Source organism: Meriones unguiculatus (assembly GCF_030254825.1).
Source record: "Meriones unguiculatus strain TT.TT164.6M chromosome X unlocalized genomic scaffold, Bangor_MerUng_6.1 ChrX_unordered_Scaffold_30, whole genome shotgun sequence".
NCBI lineage: Eukaryota > Metazoa > Chordata > Mammalia > Rodentia > Muridae > Meriones > Meriones unguiculatus.
The window spans coordinates 13,276,812-13,302,279 of NW_026843706.1; the positions used below are offsets into that span (position 1 = coordinate 13,276,812).

At 37.5% G+C, this 25,468-nt stretch overlaps 1 protein-coding gene and 1 pseudogene across 3 annotated transcripts in view; one reads left to right on the forward strand and one right to left on the reverse strand.

Annotated features, from left to right (window-relative positions):
* The window catches only part of Gabra3 (gamma-aminobutyric acid type A receptor subunit alpha3), a 288,094-nt gene that overhangs the window by 154,729 nt on the left and 107,897 nt on the right, over positions 1-25,468 (forward strand). The gene's annotated exons all lie outside the window — the stretch shown is intronic.
* On the reverse strand, positions 1,752-2,063 carry LOC110542841 (peptidyl-prolyl cis-trans isomerase FKBP1A-like; annotated as a pseudogene).

The following is a 25,468-nucleotide window of genomic DNA, read 5'->3' on the forward strand; positions in this document are numbered from 1 at the left end:
TTGAAGACTAGGTATTCATAGTCTCACGTCAATTAAACTTAGTTGTTTAGGAACTAAGAGAATGTTTTAGGTCCAAAAAGGTATTTTAAAGTCTAGATAGATGTTTTCAGGTTGATAGTTATAAGCAAGTGTGTTAGGTATAGAACTTTGAACTCATCAGCATAGGATAGATAATGGAATACTTTTTGCAAAGATTACAAAGTAGAATGGGTTTTGCAAACACTACAAATAAAGAAGAGTTTTACAAAAGATCAATACAGGTGGCTTTCTACTACATTGGTACCTCATCTTCAATTCTAGCATGTTTTAAGGATCACATCAAATTTCTCTGTTTAGCCTAGCTTTCTTAAGACTTGTTCTATAGACCAGACTGATTTCAAACTCAGAGATCTACCTACTTCAGCTCTCAAGTGCCAGTATTAAAGGGATGTTCCACCATGCCTGGCTGCTGTCTTCTTTTCCCTTTTTAGCCTTCTTAAAGATTTTTATGGGAAAGTGATAGTTGTTCAAATTTATTTTTTGAGTGTCATTTATTTGTTATTTTTTTCTTGTTTGTGTGTTGATTGGCTGAAGCACATTGGTTGGCTTTGAAATTTTATTTATTTATTTATCTATCTATCTATCTATTTATTTTAAGAATAGCCAGCATAATGCACTTTATTGCAATAATTTGAAACACATATGTACAAATATGTACAAACACATATGATATGTACAGAGGGCAAGGGACAAAAGTGCACTTTCTCTCACCAAATCACTACATAGGACAGCAGAGGGTGAGAAGGAAGAAAAGCCAGGAATCAAGATCAGCAGAGAGAGCTAAGCATCAAACCCCAGGAGATGCTGAAGCTATGATGACCAGCATCATTTTCTTAGGGAACACTCAAGGATTTGTCATGATTGCTGGGCATCCACTGGTTGGTGATTCTACAAATAGCATCTTCAATTTAAACTTTTCATTAAAGTTCTTAAAATTTAGGAAGTGGAGCTTGGATAGTTAAAAGATTACAAAAGTCCTGAAAATCTATTAGAAAAACGATAGGATGAAAAACAAATTAAGTCAGACCACAAAGAAGGCTTTAGAGGTCCCTGGCCACCCAGGGATAGATACTGTAGTGTCCAACACAGCAATGTAGGGACCTGCTTTAAAAGGTAGACTGTTTCAGAAGATAGGAGGACTGTCAGAAGCAAAGGCTCTTTCCCTCCATTCCCACTTCAGTTTGGGTAGGGCTTTCAGTTCAACAGGGCCTCCCCACTGGAGAAAAATTCAGGCCTAAAAGAATCTCGAATCTGCTATGGCTTTGTAGCCCAGCAACCAGGATATCTTAATATACAACAGATAAAATTTTCATCCAAAATAAAATAATAAAATAAAATAAAATAAAAATACTTTCAAATCCCACCGCAACACCTATTCTAAAGGTAACCAATAGCTTGTGCTCTTAATACTTGACAATATTCTTCATTGGAAACCTAGATCTGAAAAGACTGAAACTGAATCTTCACCCCAAATCAAAGTAACTTGAGGTTTATGGCATATAGTTTAGGCTAAAACTCACAGAAGGGGAAGAGGACATGCAGGTGTCCAAAGCAAAGCTGAGTGACGGAACACCTTCAGCAGGGTCGGTGTCTATACAGAGTGGGGGGACATCAAGAAAAGCTGCATAAATTTGTGTGTACCCATCAGGAGGTACCAGATCCCTCCATTGACAGATCCATGTGCAGGGAGCTAAGGGAGGAGGCCACTTCTCTCATTCCAGTTTTAGAAGGCACACATCGAAGAGTGGTATATACTGGGATGATGCTTGAGTGCCCAGTGGCTCCCTAGACACAATCTGGGGAAATTGTCAGTTTGGTTTTCTAGCCCACACTCATTGTGACTGCCTCTTCTTCCCAGCCTCAGATCACTTCCTGCTTTCCTAGCATAAACTTAAAAAGCTTGTTTCTGTCTCGAGAAGAATCAAATTTCTTTCTATCTTCAAGCATCCCCTGTAGTGCAACCCACACGTCATTGGGAATTTGTGCCCATATCAGGGAGAAAAGGTCTCCACCTGCACTCCCATGGAGGTGGCGATGTTGGAGGAGAAGAAAGACTCAGGAGGTGCACAATGGGCAGAGTGGAGCCAGAGGGAACCTGGTGGTGATTCATTTCGGCTTTGTCCCTTGGCATGTCCCTGCTCATGCTCACCCAGTTTCAAAATTTTTACAACCTTCCTTTTCTTGATAATATTTCTATAATATATTTATATGTTTGATATGTGATGATGTAAGTCTGTCATCTTTGTTCTTATTTTTCAGGGCTGTTTGCTTATAAATAGCCCCTCATAATCTTAGATAAATTATTATTTCCAGAAAAACTTCTACAGAAACTGGCATTTTTCTGAATGCATAGGCTATACTGGAAATTCTGTTTTTAAAAAATTCATTAATATGCAACATTTCTGCATATTTGTTCTTCAAAATATTTTAATATTTTTGGTGTTATCAGGTTAGGAAATCTTGGTTCTTTTTCTTGAAATGTCATTTTAATGCATTGTTTTCATCTTGTGGCCATTTAGAAATTTTTATTTGCTTGTCATTTTCTTTTAGTCTTTAAATACATGTGTCACATGATCTTCAATTAGAGTATGTATTGAGAGCAGGTTTACTTTTTATATTCCAAATTTTATAGAAAGGCTTTGATATTTCTTATATATTTTGGTTCAGTCTCTTTCTCTTCCTCTATTTGATGGTCTTTCCATCAATTTTCAATTCTGTAAAACAAACAAACAAACAAACAAAAAAACCTACAAAGAGTCTAATTCATTATTATTTGTTTATTTATTTATTCTTCTGTGGTACAATACATCCTGACTGCAGCCTCCCTTTCCTCCACTCTCCCCATTTTCCCCTCAGCTTCCCTTGCCCACATATTCAGTTCTGCATTTCCCTTCAGAAAGGAGCTGGCCTCCCAGGCATGTCAACCAAATGTAGCATAACAAGATATAATAAGACTAGACACAAAAACTCTTATTAAAGCTGAAGGAGGCAACCCATTAGGAGAGGAAGGGTCCCAAGAGTAAGCAAATGAGTCAGAGACACACCTACTCCCACTGTTAGGAGTCCAACAACAGCATCAACAACAAACAAGCTAAACAGTCATACCATATGCAGAGTATCTCTCTCAGACCCATGTAAGCTCTACGATTGCAGCTTCAGTTTCTGTAAGCCTCTATTAGCCCTGCTTAGTTGATTCTGTAGGCCAATCCTCTATCTTTTTTGTTACACCTGGCATCTTAGTATAGAATATCCAGCTAGTCCTAAAGTTAGTTGTGGCATTTTCTGTTTCTGTCACCAAGGAATGTGTTCTTAAGAGATTCCTTAATAAACATCCTCATCTCATGTCTCGTCATTCTATATATTACAGGATCCATTCACTAGAAATATTTAATAAATTTGGATACCAGTATCAGTAAGATGGTAAGTCAGGTACAGAATGTTAACTCCTGGAGGAACTTCCAACTTTTCTAAAGTAAATCCTCTCCTATGACAATAACTATGTATTTATCATCTCTGAGAGTTAGCTATTCAACTTCTTCATGAATAAACCTACCAAGAAGGCAATGTTCCAACTTGAATAACACTCCTTAAAACAGTCTGCGTGCAGTTGGTCATGATTATGAATTATATTTGATTCATTTTCTTACACTTGAAAAGTACTTCCCATCATAAGATGAACCTCTGGAAATTCTATTTTCAGGGCCTTCAAGGATTTTCTATATTATTGGGTTTCAAGGCCTTTCAGAATCCTGAGCACTATTCCTCTCAACCAGCATTCTTAAATTGTGTTCTACTGAAGATGATATAATTTTGTTTAACAAGCAGGAGTTTATTCTGCCAAGTATTTTGAGTACCTTAGCAAAGTTAAGTTTATGCTTAATGCAACAACAACAAAAATATAGGTTCAGTATTACTAATCAATGAGTTCTTATACAACACTGTAAATACAGTATATGTAGTTGCTGTGATTAAATAAATTTATACTATATGGATTTCATAAAAATGCATTATCTAAAACAGCATCATCTCTGTAGTTATTCCATGATTTTGTCTCTGTCAACTACTACCAAATGGTTTAGAATAAATATCATGTGATTCAACATTCCTCCCATATTTGTTCCAGCAGTGTTGGATTGTTAATTTCAGTTTTCTGTTTCTCTGTTTTCAGTCTTTGAGTTTCAACTCTAACACAGTTATCAACACAAGAGCAGTGAACATCCACCTGTAATTTAGGGGTGCTGACTCTGTGCTTCTGGAGTTTGATCAACTTGAAGAAGCTTCCTGCACAGCAGGACAGTATGTGCATTCCAGTGATCAACAATAACAATAACAAAGTGTTTGTAAAGTTGGATTTCAGTAAAGTTCAGAGTGGCTAGAGTGGTTTTGATATGGCAGTCTTAAGATAGTCTCAGGTTTCATTTAAAATACGTTATAAAGGCATCATAGAGCTTTAAACCTAATTAAGGATAAGACCTTATAGACTGATGAAATAAAACATCATTCTGGAGAATAAACAGATTGCAAAGTTTTATTTCTTTATTTAACTCACTTATTATTTATTGATCTCTTTTGTTCAGTTCTTAGCACACACAAATATGTAACAAATGATTCCTGCTGGTGAGATACTGAATGTAGAGGACAAAGCAAAACTGAACATATAAACTGTTATATTTATATTATATATATAATAAAATGCAGGCAATAGAATAGATACAGTTGTGAAGGCAAAGGCAAAGCCTTTATCTATGAAATACTTCAAAGAGGAAAATCATGTATTTTAGGGGAAAGTAATTATTTTATACAAAGAAAGGTTGAAGAAAGATATCTTAGATAGAAGAAGAGAGATACAAAAGCCAAGGTGGACAAAATATCACTCATGTACTCACTTATAACAAGAGTAGATCCAGTAGACTCCATGCACTGTTGGGGTACATGACCTACTTTGTTAAGTAGATAGATTTAACACCACATTACACTTTCTGCATTGTCTTATATCTATATCCCCTTGACTTGTGACTCATCATCAACATTTAGATAACTTAGTTTTCTCCATTTGGTACAGGAACAAAAATTTCATTTTTTTATTTTTAATGTTGGAAATAATTACTGAGGAAAAAGAAAGCACTATTACCCATTGTTAAAGTAATGATGGATCTAGATAACTCGGATATATTTGAAGCTAGGGCTGAAGAAATTTAATTATACTTCTAAATTTAGCACTACTTTATTATATAGCCTGAAATAGGTGCTTTGACTTACACCAGTTTATACATTCATCACATGAGAAAAACTTTTTTGGTGGTAGAAATACTAAAGAATAAAACTTATAATTCTTTTAAGAGAACCTGAACAATGTTTCCATATCTTGTTGATAATTTAGAATTCCCATATGGTCAGCATGTCTCTGAAGATATGAAAGGAAGAAATAGAAATTTCTCAAGACATACCCCAGAGTAATTTTTCTGAGATAAGAACATTGTTCTTAAGCTCCTGTCTTAGTCTGAGTTACTATTGCTATGATGAAACACAATGACCCAAAGCTAGTTGGGGAGGAAAAGGTTTATTCTGCTGACATTTAGTCCTTAGTCCATCACTGAAGGAAGTCAGTATGGAAACTAAAACAGGGTGAAAACCTGGAGAAAAGAGCTGATGCAGAGGCCATGGAGGAATGTTGCATACCAGTTTGTTTCACCTGGTTTCCTCTGCCTGCTTTCTTATAGAAGCCAGGATCACAGTCCCAGGGATGGCCCACCTTACAATGGGATGGGCACTTCTTCATCAATCACTAAGAAAATACCCTACAGGCTTGCCTATAGCCTGATATTATAGAGACATTTTCTTAACTGGGGGTCCCTTGCTCTCAGGTAACTTTAGCCTGTGTTAAATTGACACAAAATTAGCTAGTACATCACCTCAAATGATAAGCATAGTCAGGGATAATGTTTTTATTGAGCTCTGATGAGGTTTCTCAGTTATATTTTGTCATGTGCAATTTTTTATTTCCTCCCAGTAGAATCTCTTGGTTTTACACATACATGAGTATTCAAAAGCCTAGAAGTCATTAAGAGAATAGGTGTAAATAATGCTTATGAGGATGCGGTAAAAAGAGACCCCTAGACATTTCTTGCAGGAATGGCATCTAGTACAGCCACTACATCAATCACTGGTTCCACCAGAAAATAAAAATAAAAATACTGTGTGATCAAGTTATGCACTCCTATGTATACACCTCTTAAAATTAAAGTCAGCTTACTATAAAGATACCTGGACACTTATATTATTGCTGAAATATTTATAAAAGCCCAGTTAGAAAACAAACCTAAATACTCATGAACAGAGGTCTCTTTCCAAGGGAGACCTCTTTTTTTCTAACTTCTCTCAGTCTGTAGATTGCCTCATGATTGTTCTTTACTTATAGCTAATATTGACTTATAAGAGAGTACATATCATGTTTGTCTTTCTGGGTCTGGGTTGCCTCACTCAGAATGAATTTTTTATTTTTTAGTTTCATCCATTTGCCTGCAAATTTTATGATACCAGTTTTTCAGTAGCTGAATAATACTCTATTATGTAAATGTACCAAATTTTCTTTATTCATTTGTCATTTGAGGGTAATCTAGGTTGCTTCTAGTTTCAAGCTATTATGAATAAAGTTTCTATGAACATAGCTGAGCAAATGACCTTGTGGTAAGATGATGTGTTTTTTGGGTATATTCCCAAAAGTGGTACAGTTGGATTTTGAGGTAGATCCATTCCAAATTATAGAGGAGAAACTGCCATATTGATTTCCTTAGTGGTTGTACAAGTTTGTGCTCCTATCACCAATGGAGGGGTGTTCTCCTTGCACCACATCCTCACCAGCATGAGCTGTGTTGTTGATCTTATCCATTTTGACCGGATGGAACCTTAAGTAGTTTTGTTTTGCATTTCTCTGATAGTTAAGGATGTTGAACATTTCTTTAAGTGTTTCTCAGCCATTTGAAATTACTCTGTTGAGAATTCTCTGTTTAGATATGTACCTCATTTTAAAAATTGTATTGTTTGGTTTGTTGGTGTCTAGTTTCTTGAGTTAATTATATATTTTTAAAATTAGCCTTCTATTAGATTTGGGGTTGGTCAAAATATTTTTCCATGCTGTGCTTTGCCATTTTGTCCTATTGATGATGTTCTTTGCCTTTCAGAAGTTTTTAGGTTTCATGATGTTCCATTTATTAATTTTCAATTTTAGTGACCTGTTCAGGAAACTTTTTCCAGTTGTTCCAATATGTTCAAGGCAATACCCTACTTTCTCTTCTAACAGGTTTAATGTATCTGGTTTTATGTTGAGGTCTTTGGTCCATTTGAAATTGAGTTTTATGCAGGCTGATAGATATGGATCTATTTTAATTCTTCTACATGCAGATATCCACTAAGACCAACACCATTTGTTGAAGATGCTGTCTTTTTTTCAAGTATGTTATTTCAGGTTTCTTTATAAAAATCAAGGTGTTTATAACTGTGTGAACTTTTGTCTGGGTCAATTTCATTCATTGGTCAACCTGTCTGTTTTTATTCCAGTATTATATGGTTTTTAATACTATAGCTCTGTGGTGGAACTTGATATCAGAGATGGTAATACCTCCAGAAATTCTCTTACTGTACAGTTTTAGCTATCCTGTTTTTTCTTTTACTTTTTTCTTTATTTTTCTAATTTTTAATATTTATTCTAGAAAATCTTTAATTTCTTTATTTCCTCTCTGACCCAGTTGTCAATGAATGGAGAGTTGTTCAGTTTCCCTGAATTTGTAGGCTTTCTGTTGTTTCTGTTAGCATAGTTGTTTTAAATAAAAAAAATCCCTTAGTTGAATTTCTTTTATCTTTTTCTCCCTACCCCAATCCCTTCCAATACCCCAACACCAGCTGGCTGAAAGAAAGGGTTAGTTGAGAGGGTTAGTTCTTTATTTTATTTTATTTTATTTTTTGTATTTTTTTATTTTTTATTTATTTTATTATTTTTTTTTATCAGTTACATTTTATTAACTCTGTATCCCAGCCGTGTCCCAATCCCTCATTCCCTCCCAGTCCCTCCCTCCCTCCCTCATCTCCACCGTGCCCCTTTCCAAGTCCACTGATAGGGGGGACCTCCTCCCCATTCATCTGATCCTGTTTTATCAGGTATCTTCAGGACTGGCTGCAAAGCCCTCCTCTGTGGCCTAACAGGACTGCTCCTCCCTTCGGGGGTGGGGAGACCAAAGAGCCAGTCATTGAGTTCCTGTTAGAAATAGTCCTTGTTCCCCTCACTTTGGGAAACCAATTGCTTACTGAGCTACCGCAGACTACATCTGAGTGGAGGTTCTAGGTTATATCCATACATGGTCCTTGGTTGAATGTCAGTCTCAGAAAAGACCCTGTGTCCAGATATATTTGGTCCTTGTGGAGCTCCTATCCTTTCCGTATCAAACTAACTCCCCTTCTTTCTTATGATTCCCTGTACTCTGCCAAAGGTTTGGTCATGAGTCTTTGCTTTGAAAACACTGCTAGTTAGAGTCTTTCAGATGTGCTCAGTAGACTCCTGTCATACGTTCAATGTACATCCCATCTGTCTTTCTAAATGAGGATTGATCATCTTACCCTATGTCCGCTCAATTGATTATCTTTTTAGGTGTATAGATTTCATTATGTTTATCATATCTTATAGGTCTATATCAGTGAGTATATCCCATGTTTGTCTTTCTCCTTCTGGGATATTTCACTCAGAATGATCTTTTCTAGATCCCACCATTTGCCTGCAAATTTCATGATTTCCTCCTTTTTGATTGCTGAGTAGTATTCCATTGTGTAAAAATACCACACTTTCTGTACCCATTCCTCCGTTGATGGACATCTGGGTTGTTTCCAGGTTGGGTTAGTTCTTTAAACTGCTTCATGCTGGTTAGTGTCTTTGGGTTACTTGGAGCCCGTCCATTCTTCATTTCAGGAGATCTCTAACTTCTTGTCTCACTACAGCAACCAGGAACATGTTGCAAAGGAAAGCAGAAGTAGCCTTGTTCTTTCTCTGAGCTCCACACTGTCTGGGCCCTGGCATTTATTATCTCTTAGGAATCCTCAGATTTAAACAATCTGCAGGTGTCAAATAGCTCCTCTCAGACCCCGCAGGAAGCAAGTAGTCTGCTGCCATAGACCATACGCATCTGTTCCACATCCCACCTGGGACCAAAACAAAAGCATGTTTATATCCACAAAATGTTTCTTTTGTTGTTGAAGGTCAGGTTTAATCCATGGTAGCCTGATAGAATATATTTCAATTTTCTTTTATTTGTTGAGGTTTTCCTTGTGATGAAGTATGTGGTCAATTTTAAAAATGGTTCAGTGAGGTGCTGAGAAGAAGCTATATTTTTTTTGTTTGGGTGGAATGTTCTGTAAGTATCTGTTTGATCCATTTTATTCATCAAGTCAGTTAGTTTCATATTTCTCTAGTTTCTGTCTTGATGACCTGTCCATCTTTGAGAGAATTCTGTTGAAATCTACTACTATTAATTTGTGGAGTCCATATATGATTTACGCTTTAGTAATGTTTCTTTTATGAATGTGGGTGCCCTTGCATTTGAAGCTTAGATGTTCACAATTGAGACATCATCTTTCTTTTCATGAGCATGAAATGTTCTACCCCATCTCTTCTGATTAATTTTTGTTAAAAGTACATTTTATTAGATATTAGAATGGCTATTTCAATTTGATTTTTGTTTCCTTTGCTTGGAAAGCCTTTTTCCATCCCTTTACTCTGAGATATTGTTTTTCTTTGTTGCTGAGGTATGTTTCTTATATGCAGCAGAAAGATAGATTTTGATTTTGCACCCATTTTGTTAGCCTGAGTCTTTTTATTGGAAATTGAATCCACTGATGTTGAGAGATATTAATGCCCAATGACTGTTAGCTTCTGTTATTTTGATATTGATGATGTTAGTATTTGTGTGTGCTTTCCTTTTTTTTTTTTTTTTGATGGTGAGAATTAATTTATTTCCTGTGTTTTCTTCAATGTAGTTAACTTCCTTGGGTGGAAATTTTTCTTCTATTATTTTCTGTTGGGCTGGAATTGTGGATAGATTTGTTTAAGTTTGGTTTTGCCTTGAATGTCTTGTTTTCTCCATCTATAGTGATTGAGAGTTTTGCTTGGTATGGTAGTCTAGATTGGCATCTGTGGTCACTTAGACTGTGCCAGGTGTCTGTCCAGGCCCTTCTACTTTTAGAGTTTCTGTTGAGAAAGCTGGTATAATTCTGATAGGTCTGCCTTTGTATGTTAATCAGCCATTTTTCCTTGAGGTTTTTAATATTCTATTTTGTTCTGTAGGTTTACTGTTTTGATTATTATGTGGTTGGAGGATTTTCTTTTCTGGTCCTATCTAAGTGGTGTACTGTAAGTTTCTTGTCTCTATAGGCATCTCTTTAGGTTGGTGAAACTTAAGGAATTAATTCATTTTCTCTTTAAATACCTCTACATATTTAATTATATTTTCCTCTACTTCTTTAAGGGATCTATTCATTTCTTCTTTAAAGGCTTCTATCATCGTTATAAGGTTGGATTTAAGGTCATCTTCTTACGCTTTGTCTGTGTTGGGCTATCTAAGGCATGTTGTAATGGTATAGCTGGGCTCTGGTGGTGCCATATTGCCCTGGCTCTTGTTGATTGTGTTCCTAAGCTGGTCTTAGCCATCTGGCTGTCCTTGGTGGTGGCCAATTGTTTCTATTCCTCAGAGAGTCAGGCAGAGACTTGAGCCAGAGGTCCTGCAGGCCTCTGCTGGCTGTACCATGGGTGGATCAGGCAGGTAGGGAATAGTAAGAGAGGGCTATATGCTGAATGTTACTTGGGACCCTACAGCACTCCTCACAATTGAGAGCAATGGGAGTGGGGGTCAACATACAGCTCACTTCTGCTGATTGTGTCCTAGTTGGATTGAGCACTCCTGTCTGTGTCCCAGGTGGATCAGGCAGGTATGAAATATACAGCAGGGGTTCTATGATGAATGTTGCTGGGACTGCCCACAGGCTTCCTTGGCATGGCTGGCAATGGGATGTGGGACAGAGTACAGCTCACCTCTGCTGTCTTAGCTAGCTGTAGCCAGGTGGTTCTCTGCTGTCTGAGCTGGTTGTGCTCCTGGTGGTTCAGGATAGTAGGGAATACTAGGAGTTCTATGCTGAATGGTGCTGGGGTTATCCAGAGGCTTCTTTGGATTGGCAGGGTTGGGGAGAATGTGCAGATAACCTCTGCTGTCTGGGAACTCCTTGTACCTTATAATACCACCATGGAATGAACTAGACTTCAACAATAACAGAAACAATAGAAAGGCTGCAAACTCATGGAAACTGAACAACTTTCTACTCAATGACCACTGGGTCAGGAAAGAAATAAAGAAAAAAAAAATAAAGACTTCCTGGAATTTGATGAAAATGAAGGCACAACATCCCCAAACTTAAGGGACCCAATGAAAGCAGTGCTAAGGGGAAAGCTCATAGCACTGAGGGCATTCATAAAGAAATTGGAGAGTTCCCATACTAGCAATTTAAAAGCACACCTGAAAGCTCTAGAATTAAAAGAAGCAAACACACCCCAGAGGAGTAGATGGCAGGAAATAATCAAACTCAGGGCTGAAATCAATAAATTAGAAACAAAGAGAACAATACAAAGAACAAAACAAAACCAAGTGCTGGTTTTTTGAGAAAATCAACAAGATAGACAAACACTTAGCCAAACTGAACAAAAGGCAGAGAAGAGACTCTATTCAAATCAACAAAATAAAAAATGAAAAGGAGGACATAACAACAGACACTGAGGAAATCTGAATAATAATTATATCATACTTCAAAAGCCTGTGTTCCACAAAATCTAAATGAAAATGGATGATTTTTCTTGATACATCACATTTAGCAAAGTGAAGCCAAGATCACATAACAATCTAAATAGACCTATAATTCCTAAGGAAATAGACACAGTTATTAAAATCCTTCCACCCCCAAAAAGCTGAGGGCCAAATGTTAAAATTCTATTTTTAAGATGTCTTATATAGCTGAGAATGTAGTTCAGTAGTAGAGCACATGCTTGCAGTGAATCTCCAGCATCTCCAACAATAACAATAACAGCAACACAAAATAAGAAAATGTGGCATATACATATACAGCAGAATGTTATGTAGTCACTATGAAGAATGAAATTCTGTCATTTACTAAAAGTAGGTGAAACTGCAGATTATTATGTTAAATGGAATAATCAAAACTAAGAGAAACATATGACTTTTTTGTCTTTGGCACCATACATATTTATAATATACATGTTTGGAAAACATCAAAATATACTGGAGACTATTCAGGGGTAATAGAGTGACCAGTAGGAACATGTAGAGGCAAAAAGGAAAAGTGATGAGTGGATAATATATGATGTGAACAATAATGTTTATGTATAATCTACAGTAATTAAAATATATTTTTTAAATTGTTAATCAGAGTGTAGTGATAGTTCAACAGTAATGGTATATACCACTCTGTAGAGGACCAAGATTTGGTTCCCAGCACCCACACGAAGATGTTCCCAGCCTCTGAAATCCAGTGGCCTCTGCAGGCACCTGCATGCATGTGATGCATGTAAACTCATGTAGACACATTGAAATACACATGAAAAAAGAAACATTTTTTATAAAACATCACTAAAGAAATAAACCTAGAAACCTTAAGAATGGAAGAGTAGGTTAGGTTCAAGCAACGAGAGAAACTCATCTGCTGTCCAAGCTCCAGTACAATGGGGTTGGGAAATGGTTTCTGAAATAAATACCCCTATCTGAAGACTAGGTATTAACATGGTTCTATGGGCCATCTCCTTTGTTCCTCTTCTGCAGTAGTACAATTAAAACAGGATCTGTGTCCTGTCAGTTTTTCTCTTCCTTTCCTATGCTTAGCAGAGCTTTGCTCAGAAAAGAGGTATAAGAAAACTAAATTGGACATAAGTGATAAGCTCTCATTTACTCTCATTTACTTTATCTCACCAGGGTTACTTTCTGTCTGTTGTTTCTTTTTTTTTTTTTGTCATTTTAAAAATTTAATTTCGAGTTTTCTGTATATAATATGCCATAGGCAAATGCATGTCCATACATAATTTTTAAATAAGAGAATTGAAGAAGATTAGCACTTTAACTCTAATATTTAAGTTATATCATCACCGGGTTCCAGCATGTTGTTTCTTATTATTCAAGGTGTGCATAAAACTCTGGTGTGGATCTCTCTTTTCTATGATTCTTTAGTAGTACACTTTTTGTTCCTGACCTTCTTCTTTTTTTCTGTCTTGGGAAGCTTATTATTTCACCATGTGAAATGTAGACTGCCATATATTTAGCTCATATGACAGCAGGGATGCCTGCTTTTCCTGCTTTTGATGAGTTCCTGTGAACCAAGCCCATCTTCCTTCATGAGCTCTGGCTGCTTTGTCTTTGTCTCCTATTACTTTTATTCTTTTTCTTGTTTATGATGTTCTTGCACCCTTGACTATTATTCTTTGGTACTATTGTACTTTTTCTCTCATATTGGTCATTCACCTTTCTTTCTATTTATTTTGAGAACTTTACTATTCACCTTAGGGGATGTACAGTGGTTTGAAAAAGCCCAGAAAATAACTTTTTATCATTTTATTAATTACAGTTTATTCACTTTGTATCCCACCTGTAGCACTCTCCCTCTTCCCCTCCTTATCCCACCCTCCCTCCCTCGTCTCCACCCATGACCTCCCCCAGTCCACTGACCACCCCCAGTCCTCCCCTTCCTTCTTATCCTAGTCTGTCAGTTTTCATCAGTAGTGACTGCATTGTCTTCATATGTGGCCTGGTAAGGCTGCAACTCCCTAAGGAGTAGGTGATCAAACAGCAGGCTAATCAGTTTATGTCAGAGACAGTCCATGTTCCCATTGATAGGGAACCCACTTGGACAATGAGCTGCCATGGGCTATATCTGTGCAGGGGTTCTAGGTTATCTTCATGCATGGTCCTTGGTTGGAGTATCATTCTCAGAAAAGGCCCCTGTGCCCAGATATTTTGTCTCTGTTGCTCTCCTTGTGGAGCTCCTCCACCCTCCAGGTCTTTCTGTCTCCCCCTTCTTTCATAAGATTCCCTGCACTCTGCCCAAAGTTTGGATATGAGCCTTAGCATCTGCTTTGATGCCCTGGTAGATAGTCTTTCAGGGACCCCTCTGTGGTAGGCTCCTGTCCTGTTTCCTGTTTTTTCCCTCTTGCAATGTCCATCCCGTTTGCCTTTCTGAGTGAGCATTGCTCATCTTAACCAGGGTACTCCTACTTGCTTAGCTTCCTTAGGTGTACAGAGTTTTGTAGGTTTATCCTATATTGTATATCTAATATCCACTTAAAAGTGAGTATATACCATGTGTGTCTTTCTGCTTCTGGGATACCTCACTCAAGATGATCTTTTCTAGCTCCTACCATTTCCCTGCAAATTTCATGTTTTCCTTGTTTTTAATTGCTGAGTAATATTCCATTGTGTAAATATATCACAATTTCTGTATCCATTCCTCCATTGAGGGACATCTGGTTTGTTTCCAGATTCTGGCTACTATGAATAATCTGCTATAAACAAGGTTGAGCAAAAATTCTTGTTGTATACTTGAGCATATTTGGATATATGCCTAGGACTGGTATAGCTGGATCTTGAGGAAGCGCTATTCCTAATTGTCTGAGAAAGCACCAGACTGATTTCCAAAGTGGTTGTACAAGCTTACATTCCCACCAGCAGTGGAGGAGGGTTCCCCTTTCTCCACATCCTCTCCAGCATGTAATGTCACTTGAGTTTTTTATCTTAGTCATTCTGATGGGTATAAGGTGAAATCTCAGGGTCGTTTGATTTGCATTTCCCTGATGACTAAGAACCTAGAACATTTCTTTCAGTGTTTGTCTCCCATTCAATATTCCTCAATAGGGAATTCGCTGTTTAGCTCTGTGCCCCATTTTTTTAATTGTATTACTTGATTTGTTGCTTTTTAACTTCTTTAGTTATTTATATATGCTTTTTGTTGTTGTTGTTGTGATGACAGTGTCTTTTGCTTTACAGAAGCTTTTTAGTTTCTAAGTTCCCATTCATTGATAGTTGATGTTGGAGCCTGTGCTCTTCCTGTTCTGTTCAGGAAGGTTTTTCCTGACACTATGAGGTCAAGACTCTTCCCCACTTTTTCTTCTAACCAATTTAGTGTGTCTGGTTTTATATTGAGGTATTTGATCCACTTGGACTTTGGTTTTGTGCAAGGTGGTAAATTTGGATCTATTTGCATTTTTCTGCATGTAGGCATTCAGTTAGACCAGCACCATTTGTTGAAGATACTGTCTTTATTCCATTGTATGGTTTTGGTTTCTAGGTCAAAAATCGGGTGTCCATAGGTGTGTGGGTCTTCAAATTGATTCCATCTGCTCACCAGTCTGTTTCTATGCCAGTATAATGCCGTTTTTATTATTTTTGCTCTATAGTACAGTTTGAGATCTGGAATAGAGACACCTCCAGAAGGTCTTTTATTGTACACAATTGTTTAGCTATTCTGGCTTTTGGTTTTTTTCATATGAAATTGAGACTCATTCTTTCAAAGTCTGGAAAGAATTGCATTGGTATTTTGATGGGAATTTCATTGAATCTGTGGATTGCTTTTGGCAGGATGGCCATTTTCACTATGTTAATCCTACGGATCCATGAGCATGCAATATCTTTCCATCTTCTGATATCTTCTTCAATTTTTTTTCTTCAGAGACTTGAAATTTCTTTCAAACAGGTCTTTCATTTGCTTGGTTCGAGTCACACCAAGGTACTTTGTGTTATTTGTGGCTATTGTAAAGGGTGTTGTTTCCCTAATTTTTTTTCTCAGCCCTTTAGTCTTTTGTATATAGGAGGGCTATTGATTTTTTGAGTTAGTTTTGTACACAGCCACTTTGCTAAAGGTGTTTACCAGCTGTAGGAATTCCTTGGTAGAATTTTTGGGGTCACTCATGTATATTATCATATCATCTGCAAATAGTGATACTTTTACTTCTTCCTTTCCAATTTGTATCCTCTTGATCTCTTTTAATTGTCTTATTGCTCAAGCAAGGACTTCAAGAATTATGTTGAAGAGATATGGAGAGAGTGGGCATCCTTGACTTGTCCCTGATTTCAGTGGAATTGATTTAAGTTTTGCTCCGTTTAGTTTGATGTTGGCAATAGGCTGGCTATATATTGTCTTTACTATGTTTAGGCATGTGTCTTGTATCCCTCATCGCTCCAAGACTTTAAACATAATTGGTTGCTGGATTTTATCAAATGCTTTTTTTGGCATCTAAGGAGATGATCATTTGGTTTTTCTCCTTTAGTTTGTTTATATGTTAGATTATTTTGATGGATTTTCATATATTGAACCACCCGTGCATTCCTGGGATGAAACCTACTTGGTCATGGTGGATGGCATCTTCTATGTGTTCTTGGATTTGTTTTGGAAGAATTTTTTGAGTATTTTTGCAACAATGTTCATAAGAGAGATAGGTCTGAAATTCTCTTATTTTGTTGTTGGGTCTTTGTGTGGTTTAGGTGTGAAGGTAACTCTGGCTTCATAGAATGAGTTTGGTAATGATCCTTCTGTTTCTATTTTGTGGAATAGTTTGTCTAGAATTGGAGTTAACTCTTCTTTGAAGGTGTGGTAGAATTCTTTGTTGAAACCTTCTGGCCCTTGGCTTTTTTTTGGAAGGAAAACTTTTGATGACTGCTTCTATTTCCTTAAGGGATATAAGACTATTGAATCTATTTAGCTGATCTTGATTTAATTTTGGTAAACGGAATCTATCAAGAAAATTGTCCATTTCTTTTAGATTTTCAAATTTTGTGACATATAGACATTTGAAGTAAGACCTAATGATTGGATTTCCTCAGTGTCTCTCTTTATGCCCCTGTTTCCTTTCTGATTTTGCTGATTTGGATAGTTTCTCTCTGCCTTTTAGTTTGGCTAAGGGTTTGTCTATCTTTTTGATTTTCTCAAAGAACCAACTCTTGGTCTAATTGTTTTCTTTGTTTCTAACTGATTGACTTCAGCTCTGAGTTTGATTATTTTCAGCTGTCTACTCCTCTTGGGTGTATCTGTTTCTTTTTTTGTAAGGCTTTTAAGTGTGGCATTAAGTTGCTTGTAAGGGATGTCTCAAACTTCTTTTTTGAGACACTTCATGCTATGAACTTTCCTCTTAGCACTGCTTTCATTTTTCACATAAGCTTGGGTAAGTTGTGCCTTCATTTTCATTGAATTTTCGGGAGTCTCTAATTTCTTCTTTCATTTCTTCCCTGTCCAAGCTATCATTGTGTAGACATTTCTTAAGTTTCAGTTTGTATGTAGTCTTTTTGTTATTTCTGTTGTTGACATCTAGTTTTAGGCTATGGTGGTGTGATAGGATACAAGGGATTATTTTGATCTTATTGTATCTATTGAGGCTTGTGTTGTGACTCCATATTCTTGCAAGCAGATGATACTAAATATAATCTCCCCTGCCTATTACACACATAGATTTTCAAAATTTCTCTTCCATTTGTTTACTAATGATTCTAGATTCTTGTTAAACTTCACATCACCATCTTGGGTATTTTATATGATTAATTTCCAGCTATGCATTCCATTTTATTAACTCTTTGTATAGATTATTAGAAAATTTCTGACTATGTTGTTTCATTTTTCTTATTTACTTTTGATATTAATTTTGGTAGTTATATTTTTGATAAAAGATTTTTGTCATATGAAACTATCTCACATTTTGACTTATTTACATGAAGAAGAAATTTTTAGTTCTGATAAAAAATCTCATGCAACAATTTATTTTTCTGTTTTTTTTTTTTTTTTTTGTGAAGTTTGAGGAGTATTGGCATTGGCTCTTCCTCGAAAGTCTGGTAGAGTTCTGCTCTAAAACCCTCTAGGTTTTTTTTTTGTTGGGAAACTTAAGGAATGTTTTTATTTCCTTGGGGAATAAGAGAGCTACTTAGATTGGTTACATGATCTTGATTTAAATTAGGTAAATGGTATCTATCAAGAAAATCATCCATTTTAATTATATTTTTCCAATTTTGTGAAGTACAGCCTTTTGAAATAAGACCTAATGATTGTTTGGATTTTTTTCATTGTCTGATTTCTTTCATTTCTGATTTTGTTCGTTTAGATACTGTCTCTCTGCCTTTTCGTTTGTTTAGCTACGGGTTTGTCTATCTTGTTGATTTTTTCAAAGAACCAGCTCTTGGTTTTGTTGATTCTTGGTATTGTTCCCTTTGTTTCTATTTTATTGATTTCAGCTCTGAGTTTGATTATTTCCTGCTATCTACTCCTCTTTGGTGTGTTTGTTTCTTTTTCTTCTAGAGATTTCAGGTGTGCTATAAAATGCCTGTGTGAAATTTCCCCAATTTCCTTATGAAAGCACTAAGTGCTACAAACTATCCCCTTAGTACTGCTTTCATTGTGTCCCATAAGTTTGGGTATGTTGTCCCTTCATTTTCATAGTATTCTAGAAAGTCTTTAATTTCTTTTCTAATGCAATAGTCACTGAGTAGAGAGTTGTTTAGTTTCCATGAGTTTGTAGGCTTTCTATTGTTTTCATTGTTATTGAAGTCCCGCTTTAATCCATGGCGGTCTGATAAGATACAAGGAGTCATTTTTAACTTTCTTGTACAAGTTGAGAGACTTGCTTTGTGATCAACTATATGGTCAATTTTGAAGAAGGTTCTGTGAGGTGCCAACAGGAAAGTATACTCTTTTGTGTTTAGGTAAAGTGTTCCATAGTCATCTGTTATGTCAAATTGATTCATGATGTCAGTGAGTTTCATCATTTCTCTGTTTATTTTCTGTCTTGTTTACATATCCATTAGTGAGAGTGGGGTGTTGAAGTTTCCCACTATTAATGTGCTGGTTTCAGTGTGTAATTTAAGTTTTACTAATGTTTCTTTTACAAATGTGGGTGCCCTTGCATTTGGGGCATAGTTGTTGAAAATTGAGAAATCATTTGATGGATTTTTCCTTTGATGAGTGTGAATTCTCCTTCCCCATCTCTTTTGATTACATTTGCTTTAAAGTCTATTTTATTAGATATTAGAATTGTTACTCCTGCTTTTCTTTGGTCTATGTGCTTGGAAAATCATTTTCCCACCCTTTACTCTGAGGTATTGTTTACCTTTATTGCTGATTTTCTGTCTTGTATGCAGCAGAATGTGGATCCTGTTTTCTTATCAGGAAAACAGTCTTGATAGTCTATCAACCTGTGTCTTTTTATTGGGGAATTGAGCACACTGATATTGAGAGATATTAATCACCAATTATTGTTGAATCTTATAATTTTAATATTGGTGGTGGTAGTTTGAATGTGTGCGCTTCCCTTCTTTTTTTTTTTTCTTGCTTTGTGAAATTATTTCCTGTGTTCTCTTGGATAGTAACCCTTGTTGTGTTGGATTTTCCTTCTAGATTCTCTGGAGGGCTAAGTTAGTGGGAAGATATCATTTAAATTTGGGATTGGGAAGGAATGAGAGAGGGGGCTATAGCTGGGATACAAAGTAAATAAACTGTAATTAATATAAAAAATAAAAATTTAATTTAAAAAAAAGATAAATTTGGGTTTGTCATGGAATATCTTGTTATCTCCATCTATGGTGATTAAAAGGGTGCAGGGAATCTTAGGAAAGAAGTGGGAGGAAACAGTAAGATCTGGAGAGGACAGGAACTCCACAAGGAGAGCAACAGCACCAAAAAATCTGATCACAGGGGTCTTTCCTGAGACTGATATTCCAACCAAAGACTATGCATGGAGATAACCTAAGACCCCTGCACAGATGTAGCCCATGGCAGTTCAGTATCCAAGTGGATTCCATTGTCACAGGAACAGAGACTGTCTCTGACATGAACTGATTGGCCTGATCTTTAATTACCTCCCCCTGATGGGGAGCAGCATTACCAGGCCCCAGAAGAAGACAATGCAGCCACTTCTGATGAGACCTAATTGACTAGGATCAGAAGGAAGGAAAAGAAGTCCTCCCCTATCAGTGGACGTGGGGAGGAGCATGCATGCAGAGGGTGGAGGAAAGGAGGGATTGGGATGGGAGGAGGGAGAGAACCACTGGGGGGGGGGACACAAAGTGAATAAATTATAATCAATAAAGAAAAAAAAGAGTTAATGAAAATGATTAAACATACTAACTCACAAAATGAAAAAAAAAAAAAAAAAAGTTTTGCTGGGAATAGTAGCCTGGCCTGGCATCTGTGATCTTAGGATCTGCAAGATACCTGTCCAGGATGTTCTGGCTTTTAAATTCTCTATTGAGAAGTCTGGTGTAATTCTAATAAATTTGTCTTTATATATTACTCGGCCTGCATCCCTTGCTCTGTACTTTTAGTGTTTTTATTATTCTATGACTGGAAGGTTTTTTAGTCCAATTTATTTGGTGTTGTGTAGGCTTCTGTTATGTTTATAGCCCTCTTTTTCTTTAGGGAATTTTTCTTCTATAATTTTGGTGAAGATATTTTTTGGGCTTTGGAGCTAGAAATCTTCTCCTTTTCCTGTTGTTCTTAGGTTTGGTGTTTTTTGTGTGTCCTAAATTTTATGGATATTTTTTGTTACCAACATTTTAGATTTAGCATTTTCTTTGACTGATGTATCGATTTCTTCTATGTATCTTTTATGCTAGAGAGTCTGTCTTCCATCTCTTGAAGTCTGTTGGTGATGCATGTGACTGCAGTTCTTCTCTTTCCTAGGCATTTCATCACCAGGATTGCATCAGATTGTGTTTTCTTTATTGCTTCTATTTCCATTTTCAGGCCTTGAACTGTTTTATTCATTTTCTTCTCCTGTTTGCTTGATTTTCCTGTATTTCTTAAAGGGATTTATTCATTTCTTTCACATGTGTGATTGTATTTTCCTGTTTTAAGGTCTCTATTAGCTTCATAAGATTAGATTTAAGGTTGTTTTCCTGTGTTTCAGGTGTGTTAAGATATCCAGGGTTTGTTAGGGTATGATAGTTAGTAGGGTTCTGGTGGTGCTATATGGCCCTGGGTTTTGTTGAATTTTTCTTATGATATGCTCTAGCCATCTGGTTGCCCTTGGTGTTGTAGTCCTTGATGGCTGTTAACTGTTGTAGTTGCTGATTTCTCCTAAATCTGAGATTGTAGGCAGAGCTTGGACCCAGGACCTGGCATGTGGAGGTTATGCAACAGGCCTCACCAATGCTAGCAGTCTCCCATGGCTGCTACCTCTACGATTACAAGAAGAACTGGGCCCCAGGAACCAGCAATTCGAGGACTTCAGACAGACCTCATCTCTGCTGGCAGTCTGTAATGGTCACTGTCCCTGGGACTGCAGGTGGAGCTAGCACCCAGGAATTGATATGTGGAGATCATGGAACAGATTTCACTGCTACTTGTAGCCCCCAAAGGCTGCTGTCTCTGGAACTGTGATGACAAACAAATGGAGGCTGCCTCTGTAACTGCAGACAGAGCTGATGCCCTGGAAGTGGCAAATGAAGGGCTCAGGGCAAGCCTTTCATCTGCTTGTACTCTCCAGTGGTAGCTGTCCGTGGAAGTGCAGGCAGAGCTCAGCACTGGAACTAGCATGCTACGGGCTCAGAGTATGTGTTTTCTCTGTTGTATCTATTTCCATTTTCAAGTCTAGAACCATTTTATTCATTTGCTTAACATGTTTGATTATATTTTCCTGTATTTCTCTAAGTCATTTTTTCATTTCCTTTTAAAGGCCTCTATCAACTTTGCAACATTGGATTTAAAGTCATCTTCTTGTGCTTTGGATATATTAGGATATCTAGGGCTTGTAGTAGTAGAATAGCTGCGCTCTGGTGGTACCATATTGCCCTGGCTTTTGTTGATTGTGTTCTGGCCTTTAGCCATTTGTATTTCCCTGTTGTTGGCTGGATGTACCAGATGCAGGACTCATTGTGGCAGGCAGAGCCTTGGGCTCCTGCTGGCTGTGTCCCAAGTGGATCAGGAAGGCAGGGAATGGGTGAAGAGAAGGTTCTAAGCTGAATGTTCATGGGTCCTCCCGCAGGCCTCCTTGGGAAGGCAGGTAATGAGGGTACAGGGACAGTGTGCATCGCACCTCTGCTGGCTGTTCTCCAGGTAGATCACATCTTGCCCAGGCAGGAAGGTAACATCTTGAAGTTTATATCCTGTATTGAAGTCTTTCAAATTATGAACACCTTAAGAAAATTCATTTGGTATTTTTAGTTCTATCATATATATATATATATATATATATATATATATATATACACACATTTTAGAGTCACTTATAAATTTCTTCCAAAGAATAAAATCAACACAAACAAAACATTATACAAGACAGCTTAGGTTTTATTTTATTATTTGGGGATTGTGTTCAATCTATTGATGTGTTTATAGAGAACTGAGTATACCTGTTGTAACTTCCTCTTTCTCTGAAGTATGAACATCAGTAGTGGTAAAAGCCTTTTCTGGTCGTATGTCTAGCCGTGCACATGTATATAAACTTATCAATTCCCTGGTATAGTTGCAAATTTTACAAAACCAAAATTCACTCAAATACCACTTGCAAATCCATCTTTTTCTTGTCAGGACTTTAAATTTTTCTTTTAATTTTTTATTAATTACACTTTATTTAGTTTGTATCCCCCCATAAGCCCCTCCCTCCTCCCCTGCCGATCCCACCCTCCCTCCCCTTTCTGCATGCATGCCACTCCCCAAGTCCACTGATAGGGGAGGTTCTCCTCTCCTTTCTGATCTTAGTCTATCAGTTCTCATCAAAAGTGGCTGCATTGTCCTCTACTGTGGCCTAGTAAGGCTGCTCCCCCCTAAGCGGGAGGTGATCAAAGAGCAGGCCAATCAGATTATGTCAGAGGCAGTCCCTCTTCCCATTACTAAGTAACCTACTTGGACACTGAACTGCCATGGGCTACATCTGTGCAGGGGTTCTAGGTTATCTCCATGAATAGTCCTTGGTTGGAGTATGAGTCTCTGGGAAGTTGCCTGTGTTCATATTTTCTTGTTCTGTTGCTCTCCTTGTGGAGACTCTGTCCTCTCCAGCTCTTACTATTTCGCACTTCTTCCATAAAATTCCATTCACTCTGCCCAACAGTTACCCATCAGGCTCAGCATCTGCTTTGATAGTCTGTAGGGCAGAGACTTTCAGAGGCCCTCTGTGGTAGGTCCCTAGTTTGTTTCCTGTTTTTTTCTTCTGGCTTTCAGAAGCCCTCTATAGAAGGTTCCTAGGTTGTTTCCTGTTTTCTTCTTCTTCTGATGTCCATCCTCTTTGCCTTTCAGGATGGGGATTGACCGTTTTATTTAGGGTCTTCTCTCTTGCATAGTTTCTTTAGATGCACAGATTTTAGTGGGTTTGTCCTATGTTGTATGTCTATATGAGTGAGTATATGCCGTGTGTGTCACTCAGGATGATCCTTTCCAGGTCCCACCATTTACCTGCAAATTTCATGATTTCCATATTTTTCATTGCTGAGTAATATTCCATTGTATAGATGTACCACAATTTTTGCATCCATTCTTCAGTTGAGGGGCATCTGGGTTGTTTCCAGCTTCTGGCTATTACAAATAAAGCTGCTACAAACATGGTTGAGCAAATGTCCTTTTTGTGTACTTGGGCCTCTTTTGGATATATGCCTAGGAGTGGTATGGCTGGATCTTGGGGAAGCGCTATTCCTAGTTGTCTGAGAAAGCACCAGATTGTTTTCCAGAGTGGTTGTACAAGTTTACATTCCCACCAGCAGTGGAGAAGGGTTCCCCTTTCTCCACAACCTCTCCAGCATGTGTTGTCACTTGAGTTTTTCATCATGGCCATTCTGATGGGTGTAAGGTGAAATCTCAGGGTTGTTTTGATTTGCATTTCCTTAATGGCTAATGAGGTTGAGCATTTCTTTAAGTGCTTCTCTGCCATTCAATATTCCTCTACAGAGAATTCTCTGTTTAGCTCTGTTCCCCATTTTTTTATGTGGATTACTTGGTTTGCTGCTTTTCAGCTTCTTTAGTTCTTTTTATATACTGGATATGAGTCCTCTGTCAGATAAAGGGTTGGTGAAGATTCTTTCCCAATCTGTAGGCAGTCGCTTTGTTTTGATGACGGTGTCCTTTGCTTTGCAGAACCTTTTCAGTTTCATGAGGTCCCATTTATTGATTGTTGATCTTAGAGCCTGTGCTGTTGGTGTTCTGTTCAGGAAGTTTTCTCCTGTACCAATGAGTTCTAGGGTATTCCCCACTTTTTTTTCTACCCGATTTAATGTGTCTGGTTTTATGTTGAGGTCTTTGATCCACTTGGACTTCAGTTTTGTGCAGGGTGATAAGTATGGATCTATTTTTATTTTTCTACATGTAAACATCCAGTTGGACCAGCACCATTTGTTGAAGATGCTATCTTTTTTCCATTTTATGGTTTTGGCGTCTTTGTCAAAGATCAGGTGTCCATACGTGTGTGGGTTTATTTCTAGGTCCTCTGTTCGGTTCCATTGATCCACCATTCTGTTTCTATGTCAGTACCATGCAGTTTTTAAAACTGTTGCTCTATAGTACAACTTAAGATCAGGGATGGAGATACCTCCAGAAGATCTTTTATTGTAGAGGATTGTTTTAGCAATTCTGGGTTTCTTGTTATTCCATATGAAGTTGAGAATTTTTCTTTCCAGGTCTGTAAAGAATTGTGTTGGTAATTTGATGGGCATTGCATTGAATCTGTAGATTGCTTTTGGTAAGATGGCAATTTTTACTATGTTAATCCTGCCAAGTCATGAGCATGGGAAAGGACTTTAAATTTTTATTTCTTGTTTTATTAATTACAGTTTATTCACTTTGTATCCCTACCCTATCCCTCATCCCCTCCCAATCCCAACCTCCCTCCCTCTTCTGTTTCCATGCCTCTCCCCTAGTCTATTGATAGGGGAGGTCCTCCTCCCCTTACATCTGATCCTAGTCTATCATTTCTCATCAGGAATGGCTGCATTGTCTTTCTCTGTGGCTTGTTAAGGCTGCTCCCCCATCAGGAGGAGGTAATCAAGAATTAGGCCACTGATTTCATGTCAGAGACAGTCTCTGTTCCCATTAGTAGGGACCCCATTTGGACACTGAGCTGCCACAGGCTACATCTGTGCAGGGGTTCTAGGTTATCTCCATGAATGGTCCTTGGTTGGAGTATCAGTCTCAGAAAAGACCCCTGTGCCCAGATTTTCTTTTCCTTTTCTTGTAGGCTCCTGTCCCTTCCAGGGCTTTCTATCTCCCCCTTCTTCATAAGATGCCTTTCACTCTACCCAAAGTTTGGCTATGAATCCAGCCTCTGCTTTGATACCCTGCTGGGTAGATTTTTTCAGAGTCTCTTTGTGGTTAAGCTGGTGTCATGTTCCTTGTTTTCTCTGTCTTCTTATGTCCATCCCGTTTCCCTTACTGAATGAGG